Genomic DNA, 18,956 nt, shown 5'->3' on the forward strand with positions numbered 1-18,956 from the left:
CAATTTTTTTTTCAATTTTTTTTCTTTCTTTTTTCTTCTTCTACTAAATTTTTTAAAACTTTTACCCTTTTCTTTTTTAACGTTTTTTGACTAGTTTATCTAAAATATATATTTTTTCTATCTTTTTTATATTTTTTCTTTATGTGTTTTGTTTTTTAAATTTTTTTCTTTTTTTTTTCTGAACCTCTTTTTATCCCCTTTCTCCCCCCCTCCCCCAATTTCGGGTCTCTTCTGATTTGGTTACAGCGCATTTTTCTGGGGTCTTTGCCACCCTTTTAGTATTTTATTTGATCCTTCATATCCTCTTATCTGGACAAAATGACAAGGCAGAAAAAATCACCACAAACAAAAGAACAAGAGGCAGTACCAAAGGCTAGGGACCTAATCAACACAGACATTGGTAATATGTCAGATCTAGAGTTCAGAATGACGATTCTGAACGTTCTAGCCGGGCTCGAAAAGTCATGGAAGATATTAGAGAAACCCTCTCTGGAGATATAAAAGCCCTTTCTGGAGAAATTAAAGAACTAAAATCGAACCAAGTTGAGATAAAAAAAGCTATTAATGAGGTGCAATCAAAAATGGAGGCTCTCACTGCTAGGATAAATGAGGCAGAAGAAAGAATTAGTGATATAGAAGACCAAATGACAGAGAATAAAGAAGCTGAGCAAAAGAGGGACAAACAGCTACTGGACCACGAGGGGAAAATTCGAGAGATAAGTGACACCATAAGACGAAACAACATTAGAATAATTGGGATTCCAGAAGAAGAAGAAAGAGAGAGGGGAGCAGAAGGTCTATTGGAGAAAATTAGTGGAGAGAATTTTCCTAATATGGCAAAGGGAACAAGCATCAAAATCCAGGAGGTGCAGAGAACCCCCCTCAAAGTCAACAAGAATAAGTCCACACCCCGTCACCTAATAGTAAAATTTACAAGTCTTAGTGACAAAGAGAAAAATCCTGAAAGCAGCCCGGGAAAAGAAGTCTGTAACATACAATGGTAAAAATATTAGATTGGCAGCAGACTTATCCACAGAGACCTGGCAGGCCAAAAAGAGCTGGCATGATATATTCAGAGCACTAAATGAGAAAAACAAGCAGCCAAGAATACTCTATCCAGCTAGGCTATCACTGAAAATAGAAGGAGAGATAAAAAGCTTCCAGGGCAAACAAAAACTGAAAGAATTTGCAAACACCAAACCAGCTCTACAGGAAATATTGAAAGGGGTCCTCTAAGCAAAGAGAGAGCCTAAAAGTAGTAGATCAGAAAGGTACAGAGACAATATACAGTAACAGTCACCTTACAGGCTAATAATGGCAATAAATTCATCTCTCAATAGTTACCCTGAATGTTAATGGGCTAACTGCCCCAATCAAAAGACACAGGGTATCAGAATGGATAAAAAAACAAAACCCATCAATATGTTGCCTACAAGAAACGCATTTTAGACGTGAAGACACCTCCAGATTTAAAGTGAGAGGGTAGAAAACAATTTACCATGCTAATGGGCATCAGAAGAAAGCTTGGGTGGCAATCCTTATATCAGATCAATTAGATTTTAAGCCAAAGACTAAAATAGGAGATGAGGAAGGACACTATATCATACTCAAAGGGTCTGTTCAACAAGAAGATCTAACAATTTTAAATATCTATGCCCCTAACGTGGGAGCAGCCAACTATATCAACCAATTAATAACAAAATCAAAGAAACACATCAACAATAATACAATAATAGTAGGGGACTTTAACACTCCCCTCACTGAAATGGACAGATCATCCAAGCAAAAGATCAACAAGGAAATAAAGGCCTTAAGTGACACACTGGACCTGAGGGACATCACAGATCTATTCAGAACATTTCATCCCAAAGCAACAGAATACACATTCTTCTCTAGTGCACATGGAACATTCTCCAGAATAGATCACATCCTGGGTCACAAATCAGGTCTCAACCGGTATCAAAAGATTAGGATCATTCCCTGCATATTTTCAGAACACAACACTCTGAAGCTAGAACTCGATCACAAGAGGAAAGCTGGAAAGAACCCAAATACATGGAGACTAAACAGCATCCTTCTAAAGAATGAATGGGTTAACCAGGAAATTAAAGAAGAATTGAAAAAATTCATGGAAACAAATGATAATGAAAACACAATGGTTCAAAATCTGTGGGACACAGCAAAGGCAGTCCTGAGAGGAAAATATATAGCTGTACAAGCCTTTCTCAAGAAACAAGAAAGGTCTCAAGTACACAACCTAACCCTACACCTAAAGGAGCTAGAGAAAGAACAAGAAAGAAACCCTAAACCCAGCAGGAGAAGAGAAATCATAAAGATCAGAGCAGAAATCAATGAAATAGAAACCAAAAAAAAAAAAAACAATAGAAAAAATCAATGAAACTAGGAGCTGGTTCTTTGAAAGAATCAGTAAGATTGATAAACCCCTGGCCAGACTTATCAAAAAGAAAAGAAAAAGGACCCAAATAAATAAAATCATGAATGAAAGAGGAGAGATCACAACTAACACCAAAGAAATACAGACAATTATAAGAACATACTATGAGCAACTCTACGCCAACAAATTGGACAATCTGGAAGAAATGGATGCATTCCTAGAGACAGATAAACTACCACAACTGAACCAGGAAGAAATAGAAAACCTGAACAGGCCCATAACCAATAAGGAGATTGAAACAGTCATCAAAAATCTCCAAACAAACAAAAGCCCAGGGCCTGATGGCTTCCCAGGGGAATTCTACCAAGCATTTAAAGAAGAACTAATTCCTATTCTCCTGAAACTGTTCCAAAAAATAGAAATGGAAGGAAAACTTCCAAACTCATTTTATGAGGCCAGCATCACCTTGATCCCAAAACCAGACAAGGATCCCACCAAAAAAGAGAACTACAGACCAATATCCTTGATGAACACAGATGCAAAAATTCTCACCAAAATACTAGCCAATAGGATTCAACAGTACATTAAAAGGATTATTCACCACGATCAAGTGGGATTTATTCCAGGGCTACACGGTGGGTTCAACATCCGCAAATCAATCAATGTGGTAGAACACAATAAAAGAAAGAACAAGAACCATATGATACTCTCAATAGATGCTGAAAAAGCATTTGACAAAGCACAGCATCCCTTCCTGATCAAAACTCTTCAAAGTGTAGGGGTAGAGGGCACATACCTCAATATTATCAAAGCCATCTATGAAAAACCCACCGCAAATATCATTCTCAATGGAGAAAAACTGAAAGCTTTTCCGTTAAGGTCAGGAACACGGCAGGGATGTCCATTATCACCACTGCTGTTCAACATAGTACTAGAAGTCCTAGCCTCAGCAATCAGACAACAAAAAGAAATTAAAAGCATCCAAATCGGCAAAGAAGAAGTCAAACTATCACTCTTCACAGATGATATGATACTATATGTGGAAAACCCAATAGACTCCACTCCAGAACTGCTAGAACTTGTAGGAATTCAGGAAAGTGTCAGGATATAAAATCAATGCACAGAAATCAGTTGCATTTCTGTACACCAACAACAAGACAGAAGAAAGAGAATTTAAGGAGTCCATCCCATTTACAATTGCAACCAAGATACCTAGGAATAAACCTAACAAAGAGGCTAAGAATCTATATGCAGAAAACTACAAAGTACTCATGAAAGAAATTGAGGAAGACACAAAGAAATGGAAAAATGTTCCATGCTCCTGGATTGGAAGAATAAATATTGTGAAAATGTCTATGCTAACTAAAGCAATCTACACATTTAATGCAATCCCTATCAAAATTCCATCCATTTTTTTCAAAGAAATGGAACAAATAATCCTAAAATTTATATGGAACCAGAAAAGACCTCGAATAGCCAAAGGAATATTGAAAAAGAAAGCCAAAGTTGGTGGCATCACAATTCCGGACTTCAAGCTCTATTACAAAGCTGTCATCATCAAGACAGCATGGTACTGGCACAAAAACAGACACATAGATCAATGGAACAGAATAGAGAGCCCAGAAATAGACCCTCAACTCTATGGTCAACTCATCTTCGACAAAGCAGGAAAGAATGTCCAATGGAAAAAAGACAGCCTCTTCAATAAATGGTGCTGGGAAAATTGGACAGCCACATGCAGAAAAATGAAATTGGACCACTTCCTTACACCACACACGAAAATAGACTCAAAATGGATGAAGGACCTCAATGTGAGACAGGAATCCATCAAAATCCTTGAGAAGAACACAGGCAGCAACCTCTTCGACCTCAGCCGCAGCAACATCTTCCTAGGAACATCAGCAAAGGCAAGGAAAGCAAGGGCAAAAATGAACTATTGGGATTTCATCAAGATCAAAAGCTTTTGCACAGCAAAGGAAACAGTTAACAAAACCAAAAGACAACTGACAGAATGGGAGAAGATATTTGCAAACGACATATCAGATAAAGGGCTAGTATTCAAAATCTATAAGGAACTTAGCAAACTCAACACCCAAAGAACAAACAATCCAATCAAGAAATGGGCAGAGGACATGAACAGACATTTCTGCAAAGAAGACATCCAGATGGCCAACAGACACATGAAAAAGTGCTCCTCATCACTCGGCATCAGGGAAATACAAATCAAAACCACAATGAGATATCCCCTCACACCAGTCAGAATGACTAAAATTAACAAGTCAGGAAATGAGAGATGCTGGCGAGGATGCGTAGAAAGGGGAACCCTCCTCCACTGTTGGTGGGAATGCAAGCTGGTGCAACCACTCTGGAAAACAGCATGGAGGTTCCTCAAAATGTTGAAAATAGAACTACCCTATGACCCAGCAATTGCACTACTGGGTATTTACCCTAAAGATACAAACATAGTGATCCAAAGGGGCACGTGTACCCGAATGTTTATAGCAGCAATGTCTACAATAGCCAAACTATGGAAAGAACCTAGATGTCCATCAACAGATGAATGGATAAAGAAGATGTGGTATATATACGCAATGGAATACTATGCAGCCATCAAAAGAAATGAAATCTTGCCTTTTGTGATGACGTGGGTGGAACTAGAGGGTATCATGCTTAGTGAAATAAGTCAATCGGAGAAAAACAACTATCATATGATCTCCCTGATATGAGGACATGGAGAAGCAACATGGGGGGGTAGGGGGATAGGAGAAGAATAAATGAAACAAGATGGGATTGGGAGGGAGACAAACCATAAATGACTCTTAATCTCACAAAACAAACTGGGGGTTGCTGGGGGGAGGTGGGGTTGGGAGAGGGGGAGGGTGTTATGGACATTGGGGAGGGTATGTGCTATCATGAGTGCTGTGAAGTGTGTAAACCTGGTGATTCACAGACCTGTACCCCTGGGGATAAAAATACATTATATGTTTATAAAAAAAAAAAAAAAAGAAAAGAAAGAAAGGATGAATACCCAACTTTTGTAGCAACATGGACGGGATTGGAAGTGATTATGCTGAGTGAAATAAGTCAAGCAGAGAGTCAAGTATCATATGGTTTCACTTATTTGTGGAGCATAACAAATGACATGGAGGACACTGGGAGATAGAGATAGAAGGAAGTTGAGGGAAATTGGAAGGGGAGGCAAACCATAAGAGACTATGGACTCTGAAAGACAACCTGAGGGTTTTGAAGGGGCGGGGGTGGGAGGTTGGGGGAACCAGGTGTTGGGTAATAGGGAGGGCACGTATTGCATGGAGCACTGGGTGTTGTGCAAAAACAATGAATACTCTTACGCTGAAAAAATAAATAAATAAATTTAAAATCCAAAAATAAATAAATAAATAAACAGGCATCATGCAGGAAGCAGCATTAGTGACAAACTGAATGATGAATTCTACCCTTGTCATCTCTGTCACTAAGGAACTCCCTAATTAACTAGAACTGCTCTCATAAGATCACCAATGTATTTAATTTTTTTCATTCCATGAACACTTTTCAGTTCCTACTATTAAAACCTTCGGTATCATTTGATACCATTTACTGCTCTTTTATTCTTTCCATTTCTCCTTCAGCTTTTGTGATATATTCCTTCTCCCATTATTCTCCTTCCACCACAGGAGTCTGCTTTGTCTCCTTTGTAAACTCCTTTTCCTGGACTCACACTTAAATTTCCCTAGGAATTATGTCCTTCACCCTCTTCTATTCTCAACTCTAGACACTCACTATTCTCTCTCTGTATCGGTCAGCTTTGGCTAAATTATGCTGCAGCAACATACACTCCCAAAATCTCAGCTGTTTATAATAAAAGCTTATTTCTCATGCATGTGTTATGTCTCTTATAGGCCAGCACTATAGCCTGGCTCAGCATCTTGTTCACTAAAGGAGTAGCCCCTATCTGAAATACACCCATCACATGGCAGAGAGAAAGACAGTGGACCACAAGATCTTTCTTAAAACTTATTCTCATAAGAGGTACATCACTTCACAATTCACATGCCAAGGAAAGTCACATGGCCAAGCCCGATGTGAGCAGGGTAGAAAATCTGATCCTCCCTCAACAATGGGCCAGGAGGGAGTTGCCAATAAGAAGGAGAAGCACGTGGTCTAACATTCAAACAATCACAATTTCTTAGGTGCCCAAATATTACCTATATATCACAATAATCCATAAGTCCAGCTTAGACATCTCTCTTGGGCACCAAAGTTTATATCTTATTAAGATTTCTGCCAGATATCCCACATACTGAGTTTGTGATTCCAGATGCCCACATTGCCAGCATCACAAACTCACATAATTCAAACCTAAACTCACCCCTTTCTTGCCTTATCTCAACTCACTCTTCCCCTTATCTCATTCTGCTACAAATCTGCTTTTCCTTGTCTTTGTAAATGGTACCATCTTCTTCACTTTCACCCAGACTTTGTCCCCTCCTTTCTCATAGTGAACCCTTTTAATAAGGGCTGAGTATTCTCTAGTATATTTCCTTTGGGTCTCTTAAATCTCTTACTTCCTTTTTGTCCCTTCTGCCATTGGTTCTGTTAATGCCCTTATTATACTTCAAGCGATCACCTCAACAGTCTCCAAACTGTCCTCTCTGACTCCAGTCTCAATCAGTGAATTAATCATATATTTATCCTGTCAACAAATACTTAAGTCCCTATTATCTGCTAAGCTCTGAATATACAGTGATGAGCAAGGAAGGCATGGTTCCCACTCTTCTAGAGCTTACAGTCTCTAGAGAAAGAGAATTAAGTTATTGATAGCACAAAGTGTGGTAAATGCTGTAACTCATTTACTCATCTAAAAAATACTGTTGATTACCTAATAATATGTGAAGTCACTGTTTTAGTCTCTAAGAATATAACAGTGAACAATAGAAAGGATCCTGCTCTCAAAAAAAAAAAAAAAAATCAGTTGTAAATGCCAGGATAATTTCAAATAGTGGTAGATACTACTAGAAACATAACAGATAGTGATATGATAAGGAATACATGGGAAAGGAAGGAAGCCTGGTTAGTCTGGGTGGCTGAAGAGGGCTTTTCGGATCTGAATTAAGACCAGAATGATGAAAAGATCCAGAAACAGAGTATCCCATGCAGGAGAAAAGAACCAGTAGAAAAGCCCTCAGAAAGGGACAAGCAGAAGCACACTGAGCAAGGAAGAAAATAACAGGAGATAAAACCAGAAAAGTCAGTAAGAGTTTTATAAAACATGGTAAAAATCTGAATTTTATCATAAGTACAATGGATAGCCATTAAAAGTTTAAAGCAGGGAAATGACATGATCGAATTTACATTTTTAAAGGACATTTCTAGCTGCTGTTTAAAAAATGAATTCCAGGAATGAAGGTATAATCAGGTAGACTAGTAAGGCAACTATGAAAGCAATCCAAGCAAGAGATGAAGGTGGCTTAGAACTAGAGTAGTTGCAATGGAATAAGCAAGAAATGTAAGTGTATGTGAGGTATATTTAGAGGTACAGTCACAGAGACCTGAGGATAGTTTGGACATGGGGGTGAGGAAAATGAGGAATCAGAGAGTGTAGCATGAGAAACCTGGGTATAGAGTGTTGTTGTTAACTGGAATGAGTACGTCAGAAATAAGGAAAGGTTTGTGAGGGATAGTAAGGGGTGGGTGGGGGGGGGGAATCAAGCGTTTCTTTGGACAGATCTAAGTTGTTAGCTCAAATACAGTGATATTGTAAGGGCCTACTTAGCCAGAGCGACTCCATCTTGGTAAAACAGCCGCTTTGTTGCTTATGCAGTAAACTTAAAATGACCCTGCTCCCCCCAGAGGAATTTACTTAGAAACAAGTCTGGGAAACCAGTAAAATGTAGCCAACCAGTCCCTGATAACAGAGCCCAGATGCAAGGACGAATCAGGCCTAATGGAGGCATCCAATCAGTAAAGCACACATACTATCTCCCTAACCACCAAAGAATGTGGATTCTGACTTTTTGGGCACCAATTTGAGTGCCAGTTCTGACCAGTGATAGACCAGTTCAAATAGCTACTATAGGGTAAATTGTAATTCAATCGGCCACCTGTGTGTGACCTAGCATGACTATGCAACTTTCTCTGTGTATTACAATCTCATTGGCCAGGCTCAACCACATGGCTTTTGCTCTATAAAAGCTAGTCTCTGAGGCTGGGGGTGGTCATTCTCTCTGTAAGAGACGGTCCAGGCGGGTCGGTTTGATTTTCGATACTGGCGCGAAATAAAGCTTTGCTTGACCTTTGCTTTGTATCAGTCTCACTCCTTTGATAACGGACCCCAACAATATGACAGCATACAGTAAGAATAAAAAATATAAACTCATGGTACCAGAAAAGATTTCCCATAGGAAAAAAAAAAAAATCTTAAATGTTCTGAATAGAAAAAAAGCAGAATGGGATAAAATCTCCATAATACTATTAGCATAATCTTTATAAAATACAAATTGAATTAGAAAATTCCCCTAGAGATGAACTGTGAGAGACTATAGACTCTGAAAAACAATCTGATGGTTTTGAAGGGCGGGGGGGTGGGAGGTTGGGTGAGCCTGGTGGTGGGTATTATGGAGAGCACGTATTGCACGGAGCACTGGGTGTGGTGCATAAACAATGAATTCTGGTACACTGAGAAGAAATTAAAGAAATAAAAAATGAAAATGAAAATGAAAAAAAAAGAAAAAGAAAATTACCCTGCCTAGGATCCACCACTGACGTTTGATCAACTATAACACAATTTCTCTGAATACACCTCAAGATGTCAGTCTCCTCCATCAAACTATGAGTCCCTTAAAGGCAGGATTCAATTTTAGAATTTAGCACAATAACTAAAACATAGTGCTCATTACAACAAAGAACATACCTGCGCATCAAATGGGTGAACTAGCTGTGTAACAGTCAAGTTACTTAATCTCTCTTCACTTCATTTTCCTCAATTATAAAAAGGCAGACCCTCTTTAAGATCACTTTCAACTTTAATAGTCTATGATTAAAGTTTCTCTGATACATGGAAACATTAAGCCTGAAAGTCAGAAGCAATCAACAAGAGTTCCAATCCAGACTTATATGAAACTTTAATGTGCTACACAGTTGATACCTCCGTTTCTTCATGTGTGAAATGAAAATTAAAATACTGCTCTCCTTCACAGAAAATCTCTTTGATGATGCAAACCATATTTAAATGTCAAATGATTAGAATAGTAAGCAGACTGCTATAAATGAGGGATTTTTTTTTCTAAAATGATTTGTGGTAAAAGATGAGGCTCGCTACCTGCTAAATTATGCCATACTGCATTTTGAAAAGATATGCCCATAACTAATGATTTTTCTTTGTTTCATCTTTTATCAAGCTGTTCTTTTGTGTGTGAATCATTACAAGGACAACAAAGTGTGCCTGGATTTTTTTTAGGAGTGTATTTATAAGACATAACTAAAGTCTATAACCTCTTCTAGATCTCTGGATTTCTTTAACCACCCACTCTTTTATCATTGTGTCAAATCTCTAATTGTTTTTATTAACCTATAATGTATTATTTGCTTCAGGGGTACAAGTTTGTGAATCATCAGTCTTACACAATTCACAGCACTCGCCATAGCACATACCCTCCCCATAACACAGCCACTCTATCCCTCCCTCCCCCACCCACCCCTTTCCACCTCCAACAACCCTGTTTGTTTCCTGAGATTAAGAGTCTCTTAGGGTTTGGTTTGTCTCCCTCCCTGGTTCCTCTTGTTTCACTTCCCTCCCTTCCCTCCACAATCCCCCTTCCGTGCCTCTCAAATTCCTCATATCAGAGAGATCACATGATAATTGCTTTTCTCTGATTGACTTATTTCGCTTAGCATAATACTCTCTAGTTCCATCCACATCATGGCAAATGGCAAGATTTCAGAGGTTTTTAATGACTGCATAGTATTCATTGTATATATATATATGCCACCTCTTCTTAATCCATTCATCTGTTGATGGACATCTAGGTTCTTTCCATAGTTTGGCTATTGTGGACATTGCTGCTATAAACATTCAGGTGCACGTGCCCCTTCGGATGTCTACATTTGTATCTTTAGGGTAAATACCCAGTAGTGTGATTGCTGGGTCGTAGGGTAGCTCTACTTTCAACTTTTTGAGGAAACTCCATACTGTTTTCCAGAGTAGCTGCACCAGCTTGCATTCCCACCAATAACATAGGAGGGTTCCCCTTTCTCCTAATTTTTAGTAACTACTCATGGCAAAGTCTGATTTGATTGAGAAGCAATCTTTCAAGAATACATCTCCAACTACACAACATTCACCTTAGGTTCAATTGTTCTGTGTTATTTAACTACTGCTTCAATTTGTTTTTACAGTGAAAAAAATTTTTATCCCAATATAAGATACACCAAGATAGAAAAATCTTATAAAATGCAAAAATATGTGATGAAACATAAGTAAATATAATTTTAAAACACATGAAACATAATTTAGACAATCTAAAAATATGAACTGGAAAAAATAATGAACAGGGGTGGGTGTGCAAGCACTGGTAGAAAGTGTGTTTGACGAAACATTAGCCGCTACAGCTCCGTATCAAGAAAGCTAATCCCACTGGAATTACTTGAGGCCTAAAAAACAGCATGTTGAGAGCTGAAAAAGGACAATATACCCTTTTAAACGCTAAAGACATTGCTGCTTCCAGGACAATATACCCTTTTAAACGCTAAAGACATTGCTGCTGGAATTGGCTACATGCTCATCAAACCCGGTACTTCTGCTTCCTCGGAACACACATTTCATCAGGAAGCTTCCTTTGGAGTTAGAAGCAGTTGAATAACTAAATTCTGGCCAGTGGGATACAGATAAAACTCTCCTCTACAAGGCAAAAGATGCATCCCTCAAGACCTGCCCCTACGTCTTCTTGCTGTAAGACCAGTAATTAGGAATAATCCTAGCATAACCCAGCTAATGACTTGCCAAGCCTGGTAAAAGAAAAGAGACTGTATATCTAAAGAAGTATAAAAACTACCTGGCACATACTGGCAGGAACCAAGGAAGCATACTTGGGATTAGATTTCGAGGGTTCTTGATAAGGGGGCTGGAATGTGAGAGTAGATAAGCAAGAATTCATCAACTAAGAGACACATGGGATTTTAGATCTTAACCAGGACTTCCAGAGATGGGGCAAACTTTCTGCAGAATTGGCACTTAGAAGCATGAGAAAAACAACAGCAACCCTCAGTAAAGTATAAATGCCTGTGCATGTCCGGAAGACAGCAGAGGCAGGGAAGGGGGTTAAGAGAAGTAGGGATGCTGATATATTTCTGTATATGAAATAGAGATATATTTCAAAAGCCCAAAGGATCCAGGATTACCTTCTATTTTACTCCCCAGAGAATGCATCATAAACCAAGGTCATCAGGAACATACTGGTAAAGAGGGGCACCAGAATCACTAAGAAATTCAGAAGTGCCTCCTCTATGGAACTAAATTGATGGAGGGAGAAATGGTCACAGAATTAGAAAAGTGGAAGCATTTAACCGCCAAAAGCCAGGAGGCCATAATTACTATTATGAGTGGCAACGTCAGGGGAACGGCCAAGAGCTGGCACATGGGGAGCTTTGGAGGAGATTATAATAGAGTACAGTGTTCATCACGGCAACATCACAAATCACAAAAACAATAAGAAAGGAGCAGGAGAATTGGGGTGCCAAGGTGGCTCAGTCGTTAAGCGTCTGCCTTCAGCTCAGGTCATGATCCCAGGGTCCTGCATCGGGCTCCCTGCTCAGGCGGAAGCCTCCTCCTCCCTCTCCCACTTCCCCTGCTTGTGTTCCCTCTTTCACTATGCCTCTCTCTGTCAGAAAAATAAATTAAATCTTAACCAAAAAAAAAAGGAGAGCAAGAGGCTGAAGGTAGGTGTCCTAATAAAAAGCCATAATCTCTTGCTCAGCATCCAGATCTAAGCTGATTTTCAGATCCAAACCCATTAGCTGAAGAGACAGCTCAAAGTAACACTCCACCATAAAGCTTTTGCGTTTGTTATTTTCTCTTCTTCCAGTTAATCACTTGCTTCACCATCCTATTTAAAATTGCAATGTTCCTCTCATCCTGGCATTCTCTCTCACCCTTCCCTGCTTTATTCTCTGTAACCCTTATCGCCATTTGACATTTTATATATTTATTTTTATTGTCTCTCTTTTCCCACTAAATACAAGTTCTACGAGAAATCCTGTAAATATTGTTCACCCTGCCTGATCAATATGAATATAAGAGGGTCTCAAACATTTTTTCTTGAATGAAAAAATTCAGGGAAATCTTTGGCTACAAATAAAATCTGAGGCATCATCAATCTCTAAGCAAAATTGTAACTAATGAAAACATATGCATTCAGCAGGGAGAAGTCTCCAGAGAAGAGAATACCAAGACCAGGATCATCAATATTTGGAAACAAAATAAAAGAGCAGGAATCTGCCCAGGGGACTAAGAACAAACCTGTGTGGCAGGAGAAAATCCAGAAGAAAAAAAAAATGTAAATCAAGAGAAGAAAGTGTTTGAAGAAACAAGAAACTGTCAACCTTCTAAATGTTTCTGAGGATACAAGTTAGGTGAGAATCAACAAATATACATTTGATTTGACAACATGGAGGCCATCAATGAGTCTAGCAAGTACAGTTCTTATGAGAAAGTCAGTTTCTTTCTCATACATGTATCAGAAGCATACTTTTTTTTTTAAGGAAAAACTAACATCAATGATTTATTTATCATTCATCAGTTTTTGCTTGTTCCACTGTTTTTAAAAACCAAAATTTATTTTAAAATATCAGTCTCATAAATAGAATTACTATCTTTTTCTCCTTTACTAATACTACTTGAAATTAGCTCATTTTTGAAATAAAAATTTACTTAGACATATCAGTCTTATAACGAGAGTAACTTCAGTGTTCAGTATATAGAAATAAACTTTGAGTTTCAAATGTCTCTGGTTGTGCTCGCTTCGGCAGCACATATACTAAAATATCAAATGTCTCTGGTTGTGACCACTGTCAGAAGAGTACATGTTACGGGAGACTTTTTCAAACAGAAACAGCTGAAATATTATCCTAACATCCTCTAGAAATAGAAAAGAAAGAAAAGAAATCACTTATAAAAGTCATTTTTAAATAAACTACATTTAAAAAACACTATCCTTTGAATTATAATCCATATGCATATGCTCTCGCTCTCTCTCCCTTGCTCTCAAATACATAAATAAATAAAATCAAATCTTTAAAGAACATAAAATAAACTTTTTCCCTCTTTTGATTTCATTGTTTACTTGATGGAATGGAAACTTGATAGGAGTATAACTGAATGGAAACTTAATAGGAGTATAATTCTTAGATAGCTTTTCTAAACGCATACTACATAAGGTGCGAACCTTGTTGGGGGCGCCTCTGTAGCTCCTTTGGTTAAGCCTCTGACTCTTGATTTCAACTAAGGTCATGACCTCAGTGTTGTGAGATCGAGCGCCACATCTGGCTTGCACTAGGCAGGGAGACTGCTTAAGATTCTCTCTTTCCCCTTTCCACGTCCCTACCCCTCTAAAAAAAGGTGTGAATCTTGTTAGTAAATTATTTCCATCTTCTTTGATTTCTAGATAATGTATCATATTTTGTGTTGCTAGTTAAGTGATTTTGAATTTTCTCTCATTTATCTTCTCTGCTATATGTTCAGTGATTATACAGTTGCTTAGGATTATAATTCAGAAGCATACTTGTTTAAAGTCAAAGCTCAAATACTGTTAACAGTTGGGTGCTGTGTCCCTTTACAGCAGGTTTCTCATGAAGGTCAGACTAGAGCTGTTTTCCAGGAAATCACCTTCTGCCTACGATCTCCTTCTAGATGATAGCATGCTTCCTCAAAATCTAATGCTTATGTATATCACTTACTGGGATTTCACAATGTCCAATTCCCAGTAAGCAGTCCAGAGTATGTGGGATGTTGGAAAGTGGCTACTGCAGAAAATCAAGTGTGCCTTTTGCATGGGAAGAATAACTCCTGCAGGGAGGAAAGTAGATCTCTGTATCTGATGAGCCACCTGAACCTACCGAGTCACACGGAGCAGTGCTTTTCAGAAGCCACCTTTGAAAATGATAAAATATCTGCAGGGGAGCCATGGAGCAACAATAGAGACCACCAAGAAAAAGGCACATTGTGATCCTTTCTCTTCTTTGTGCACAGTTTCCTCCTCCTACCATCCTAAACCCATGCTTCATTACACTTAATAAATCACAAAATAAGATAAAATATAAAAAGAAAAGGTAAATATATGATAGAAATTCAATGTTTAGGGGAAAAAGTGTATGAGAATAAAGTGGGAAAACTTGAAAAAATAAAAGCGAAATATGGACATGAGAGTTTTTTAAATCAAACAAAAATCAAAAACTTTAAAGACACAAAGAGAAAATGAAGAGACAAATAAATCAGTGTAACGTAAAAGAGATTAAAAGCATAAAGACCAATGTAATAAAAATTTTAAAGTTACCAAAGATAAAGTATTAAAGAAAATGAAATTCACATTAAAAATACAGTGAAAATCAACAAAAATGCATATTGAGAAGGAGATTCATAAACAAAGGAAAAGAACAGATAAGACATAAATCCAAGTAAAAATATACACTCAAACAATGATAGACTAACCTCTACCAGCACCACAGCAAACTCTGAACATGCAATGTATTAAACAGCATGTTGTTGAGGAATTCAGTATTTTTTTTTTAATATTTTATTTATTTATTTGAGAGAGAGAGAGAGAGCACAAGCAGGCAGAGAGAAAGAAGGGGAAGCAGGCTCCCCACCAAGCAGAGAGCCTGATGTGGGACTCGATCCCAGGACCCTGAGATCATGACCTGAGCCAAAGGCAGCGGCTTAACCCACTTGGCCACCCAGGCGCCCAGGAATTCAGTATCTTGAAGACTCTATGTAATTGGGTACACTGTATCCGTTGTACAAATGAGCACAGAGATATTCAACAATTTTACTAAAGCCACACACAGATTTGCTGCTTCTAAAACCTATCCCTTATAATATAACTTGTGGCTTTGTATTTTAAAGGATCCCTTACCCATTTAAAAAAAGAACAAATTTTATATTATAAATGAAAATACTCTGAATTTATCAGTTTGAAAAATAAAATATTGGAATAGTGTTTTTGAGTTACTTTTATATTTTTTTAAATTCAACTCGTCAACATATACTATATCATTAGTTTCCGATGTAGTGTTCAATAATTTATCAGTTGCATAAAACACCCAGTGTTCATCATCACATGCCCTCCTTAATACCCATTACCCAGTAACCCCACTGCCCTACCCACCTCCCCTTCAGCAACCCTCAGTTATTTTCTGTAGTTAAGAGTCTCTCATGGTTTCTCTCCCTCTCTAATAACTTCCCAATCTGTTTTGCCTTCCTTCCCCTATGGTCCTCTGCTCTGTTTCTTATATCCCACATATGAGTGAAACCATATGATAACTGTCTTTCTCTAACTGACTTATTTCATTCAGCATAATATCCTCCAGGTTCCATCCATGTCTATGTAAATGGTAAGTATTCATCCTTTCTGATGGCTGAGTAATATTCCATTATATATAATATATGTATATATTATATATATACATATATATACATATATATGTGTATATATATATATATATATATATATACCACAAGTTATTCATTCATTCATCTCATTCATTCATATTATTCATTCATCTGTCCATGGACATCTCGGCTCTTTCCACACTTTTGGAATAAACTGAGACATACTGGGGTGCCTGAGTGTCTCAGTTGGTTGGGCAGCTGACTCTTGATTTTGGCTTAGGTTGCAATCTCAGAGTCATGGGATCAAGGCCCACCTGGGGCTCCATACTCAGCACTGAGTCTGCTTCTCCCTCTCCCTCCCTCTCTCTCTCCCTCTTCCTCTGCTCCTCCTCCCACTCACAGTCTTGCACTCTCCCTCCCTAAAATAAACGAATAAATGAAATCTTTAAAGTGAGACAACGTTAAAGACAAAATGTTGGAGAACATTTCAAGATCTTTTAACTCCTTTAGGCACTTCAAGGCTGATAGAGCTAACATGACTCCACAAAATGCACACTCTACTGCAATCATACTTACAGATCAAATCCAAAATAAGTGCTGTTAAATAGCATAATAGTGTCATTTGTTAACTTTGAAGGAAATTATTTTGTTACATATTTCTAAGGGAAATAAACGGGACTTTACTTTTGTAACTGCGAAATGTTGCTCATACTTTTTTTTTAAAAATAACAACTCTTATGATAATAAAGATAAGCTTTTGGGGTGCCTGGGTGGCTCAGTGGACTAAGCCGCTGCCTTCGGCTCGGGTCATGATCTCAGGGTCCTGGGATCAAGCCCCGCATAGGGCTCTCTGCTCAGCGGGGAGCCTGCTTCCCCCTCTCTCTATGCCTGCCTCTCTGCCTACTTGTGATCTCTCTCTCTGTCAAATTAAAAAAAAAAGAATAAAAATAAAGATAAGCTTTTGAGATTCTCATGAAAATTAATTTGTTAAATAATAATCGGTCATAATAATAGCTTCCATTTATTTAGTAAATTATTGAGTAGGTACACATTCTAGTCACTTTACAAACACCTAATCCTCACTTCAACTCTGTAAGAAAACATACTATTTTTCACATTTTAGTCTTATAAGGCTGAAATACTTAACTAAATGATACAGCACGAATAATAGAATGACAGTGCAAACCCACATGTTTCTAACTCTAACGCCCATGCTAACTCTCTATGTCCCAATTAGATCCACCTTGTGAAAGACATTACTCAGTGTCACCTCCAGTTTGGGGGGAAGAGGTATATAGGTGTATGTGTGTGCATATGAATATTTATATTTTTTAATCCATACTTTCTTTTTTAAGAGCAATTTAATATTCATAGCAGTTGAGAGAGAGGTAGGTGCAGGGATTTCCCATGTACCTCTTGCCCCCACACATGCATAGCTTCTCCCATTATCAAAATCCTCCACTAGAATGGTCCATTTGTTACCACTGAAGAACATATATTAACACATTATAATTACCCTAAGTCCATGGTTTACATTACTGTTCATACTTGGTGTTGTACAAATGTGCAATGATACGTATCCATCATTATGGTATTATACAAGTATTCCTACTGCCATATATATATTATATATATATATATATATATATCTGTTTCAAATTTATAATATAAAATTTATTTTTTTAAGTTTTTTAGGGTTTTTGTTTTTTTGAGAGACAGAGCAAGTAAGAGAGAGCACAAATGGGAGTTGGGGGGAAGGGCAGAGGCAGAGGGAGAAGCAGACTCTCTGCTGAGCATGGAGCCTGATGTGGGGTTCAATTCCAGGACTCAGGGATCATGACCTAAGCTAAAGGCAGATGCTTAACTGACTGAGCCTCCCAGGCCCCCTTAGAATATGAATTTATTTTTAAATGACCAAGTTTTAATTAAAAACATTTTTATATTAAAGAAAAATATATTCTACCATTTTAACAAAACCTTTTAGTCTAATGAATCAGAATTATTTTACACTATTTAGAAAGAGAAAACAATGTGGATTGGTTGTATAAAAAGTCAGATTATCAGTAAGTAGCTATTCCACTTAATCTTTTATGTGTAACTAAATTGGCTTCTAAATTTAACTATTCATATGAGAAATCTGCCCCTTTGTTTTTTTTTTATTTCAGGTAATTTCACTTTGCTAAGTAAAATGGTTACAATTTTTATTAAAGATCTTATTTATTTATTTGACAGAGATTACAAGTAGGCAGAAAGGCAGGCAGGGGGGAGGGGGAAGCAGGCTCCCTTTCTGAGTAGAGAGCCCAATGCGGGGCTCGATCCCAGGACCCTGAGATCATGACCTGAGCCGGAAGCAGAGGCTTTAACCTGCTGAGCCACCCAGGCACCCCAAAATGGTTACAATTTGACAACACACCAATTTGGCAGAATAAAAAAGTGAATGGCTAAAGTCAGAAATTGTTATCCCTAAAATGTGAAGATCATCTTAAGCTATCAGCCTTATGAAGAGAATGAGTCCCACTAACTGACAGTATGTTGGCTTCTATTAAATCTTATGTTTATGATGATTTTAAGTCTTCAAACTTCTCCCATCCTGATAATTTAACTTTTTTTGTTCAACAAACACTAAGTTTTAGAAACTGTACTAAACTACAGTAACTCTAATAAACTCCAGAAATATAGTGAACAATATATTTGTTATGGGCTAAACTGTGTCTCCCCCATACCAAAATTCTTATTTTGAAGTCCCTGTTTCCCAGTACCTCAAAATCTGATTATATTTGATAGTAAAGAGGTATTTAAGTTAAATGAGGTCACCAGGGGGGGCCCTAATCCAATATGACTGGTGTCCTAGACAAGGAGATTAAGACACAGACACAGTCAGGGGAAAGACTTTAAAAACAAAGACAGAGGGGCGCCTGGGTGGCTCAGTGGTTTAAAGCCTCTGCCTTCGGCTCAGGTCAT

The sequence above is a fragment of the Meles meles genome, chromosome 8 (assembly GCF_922984935.1).
Source record: "Meles meles chromosome 8, mMelMel3.1 paternal haplotype, whole genome shotgun sequence".
Taxonomy (NCBI): Eukaryota; Metazoa; Chordata; class Mammalia; order Carnivora; family Mustelidae; genus Meles; species Meles meles.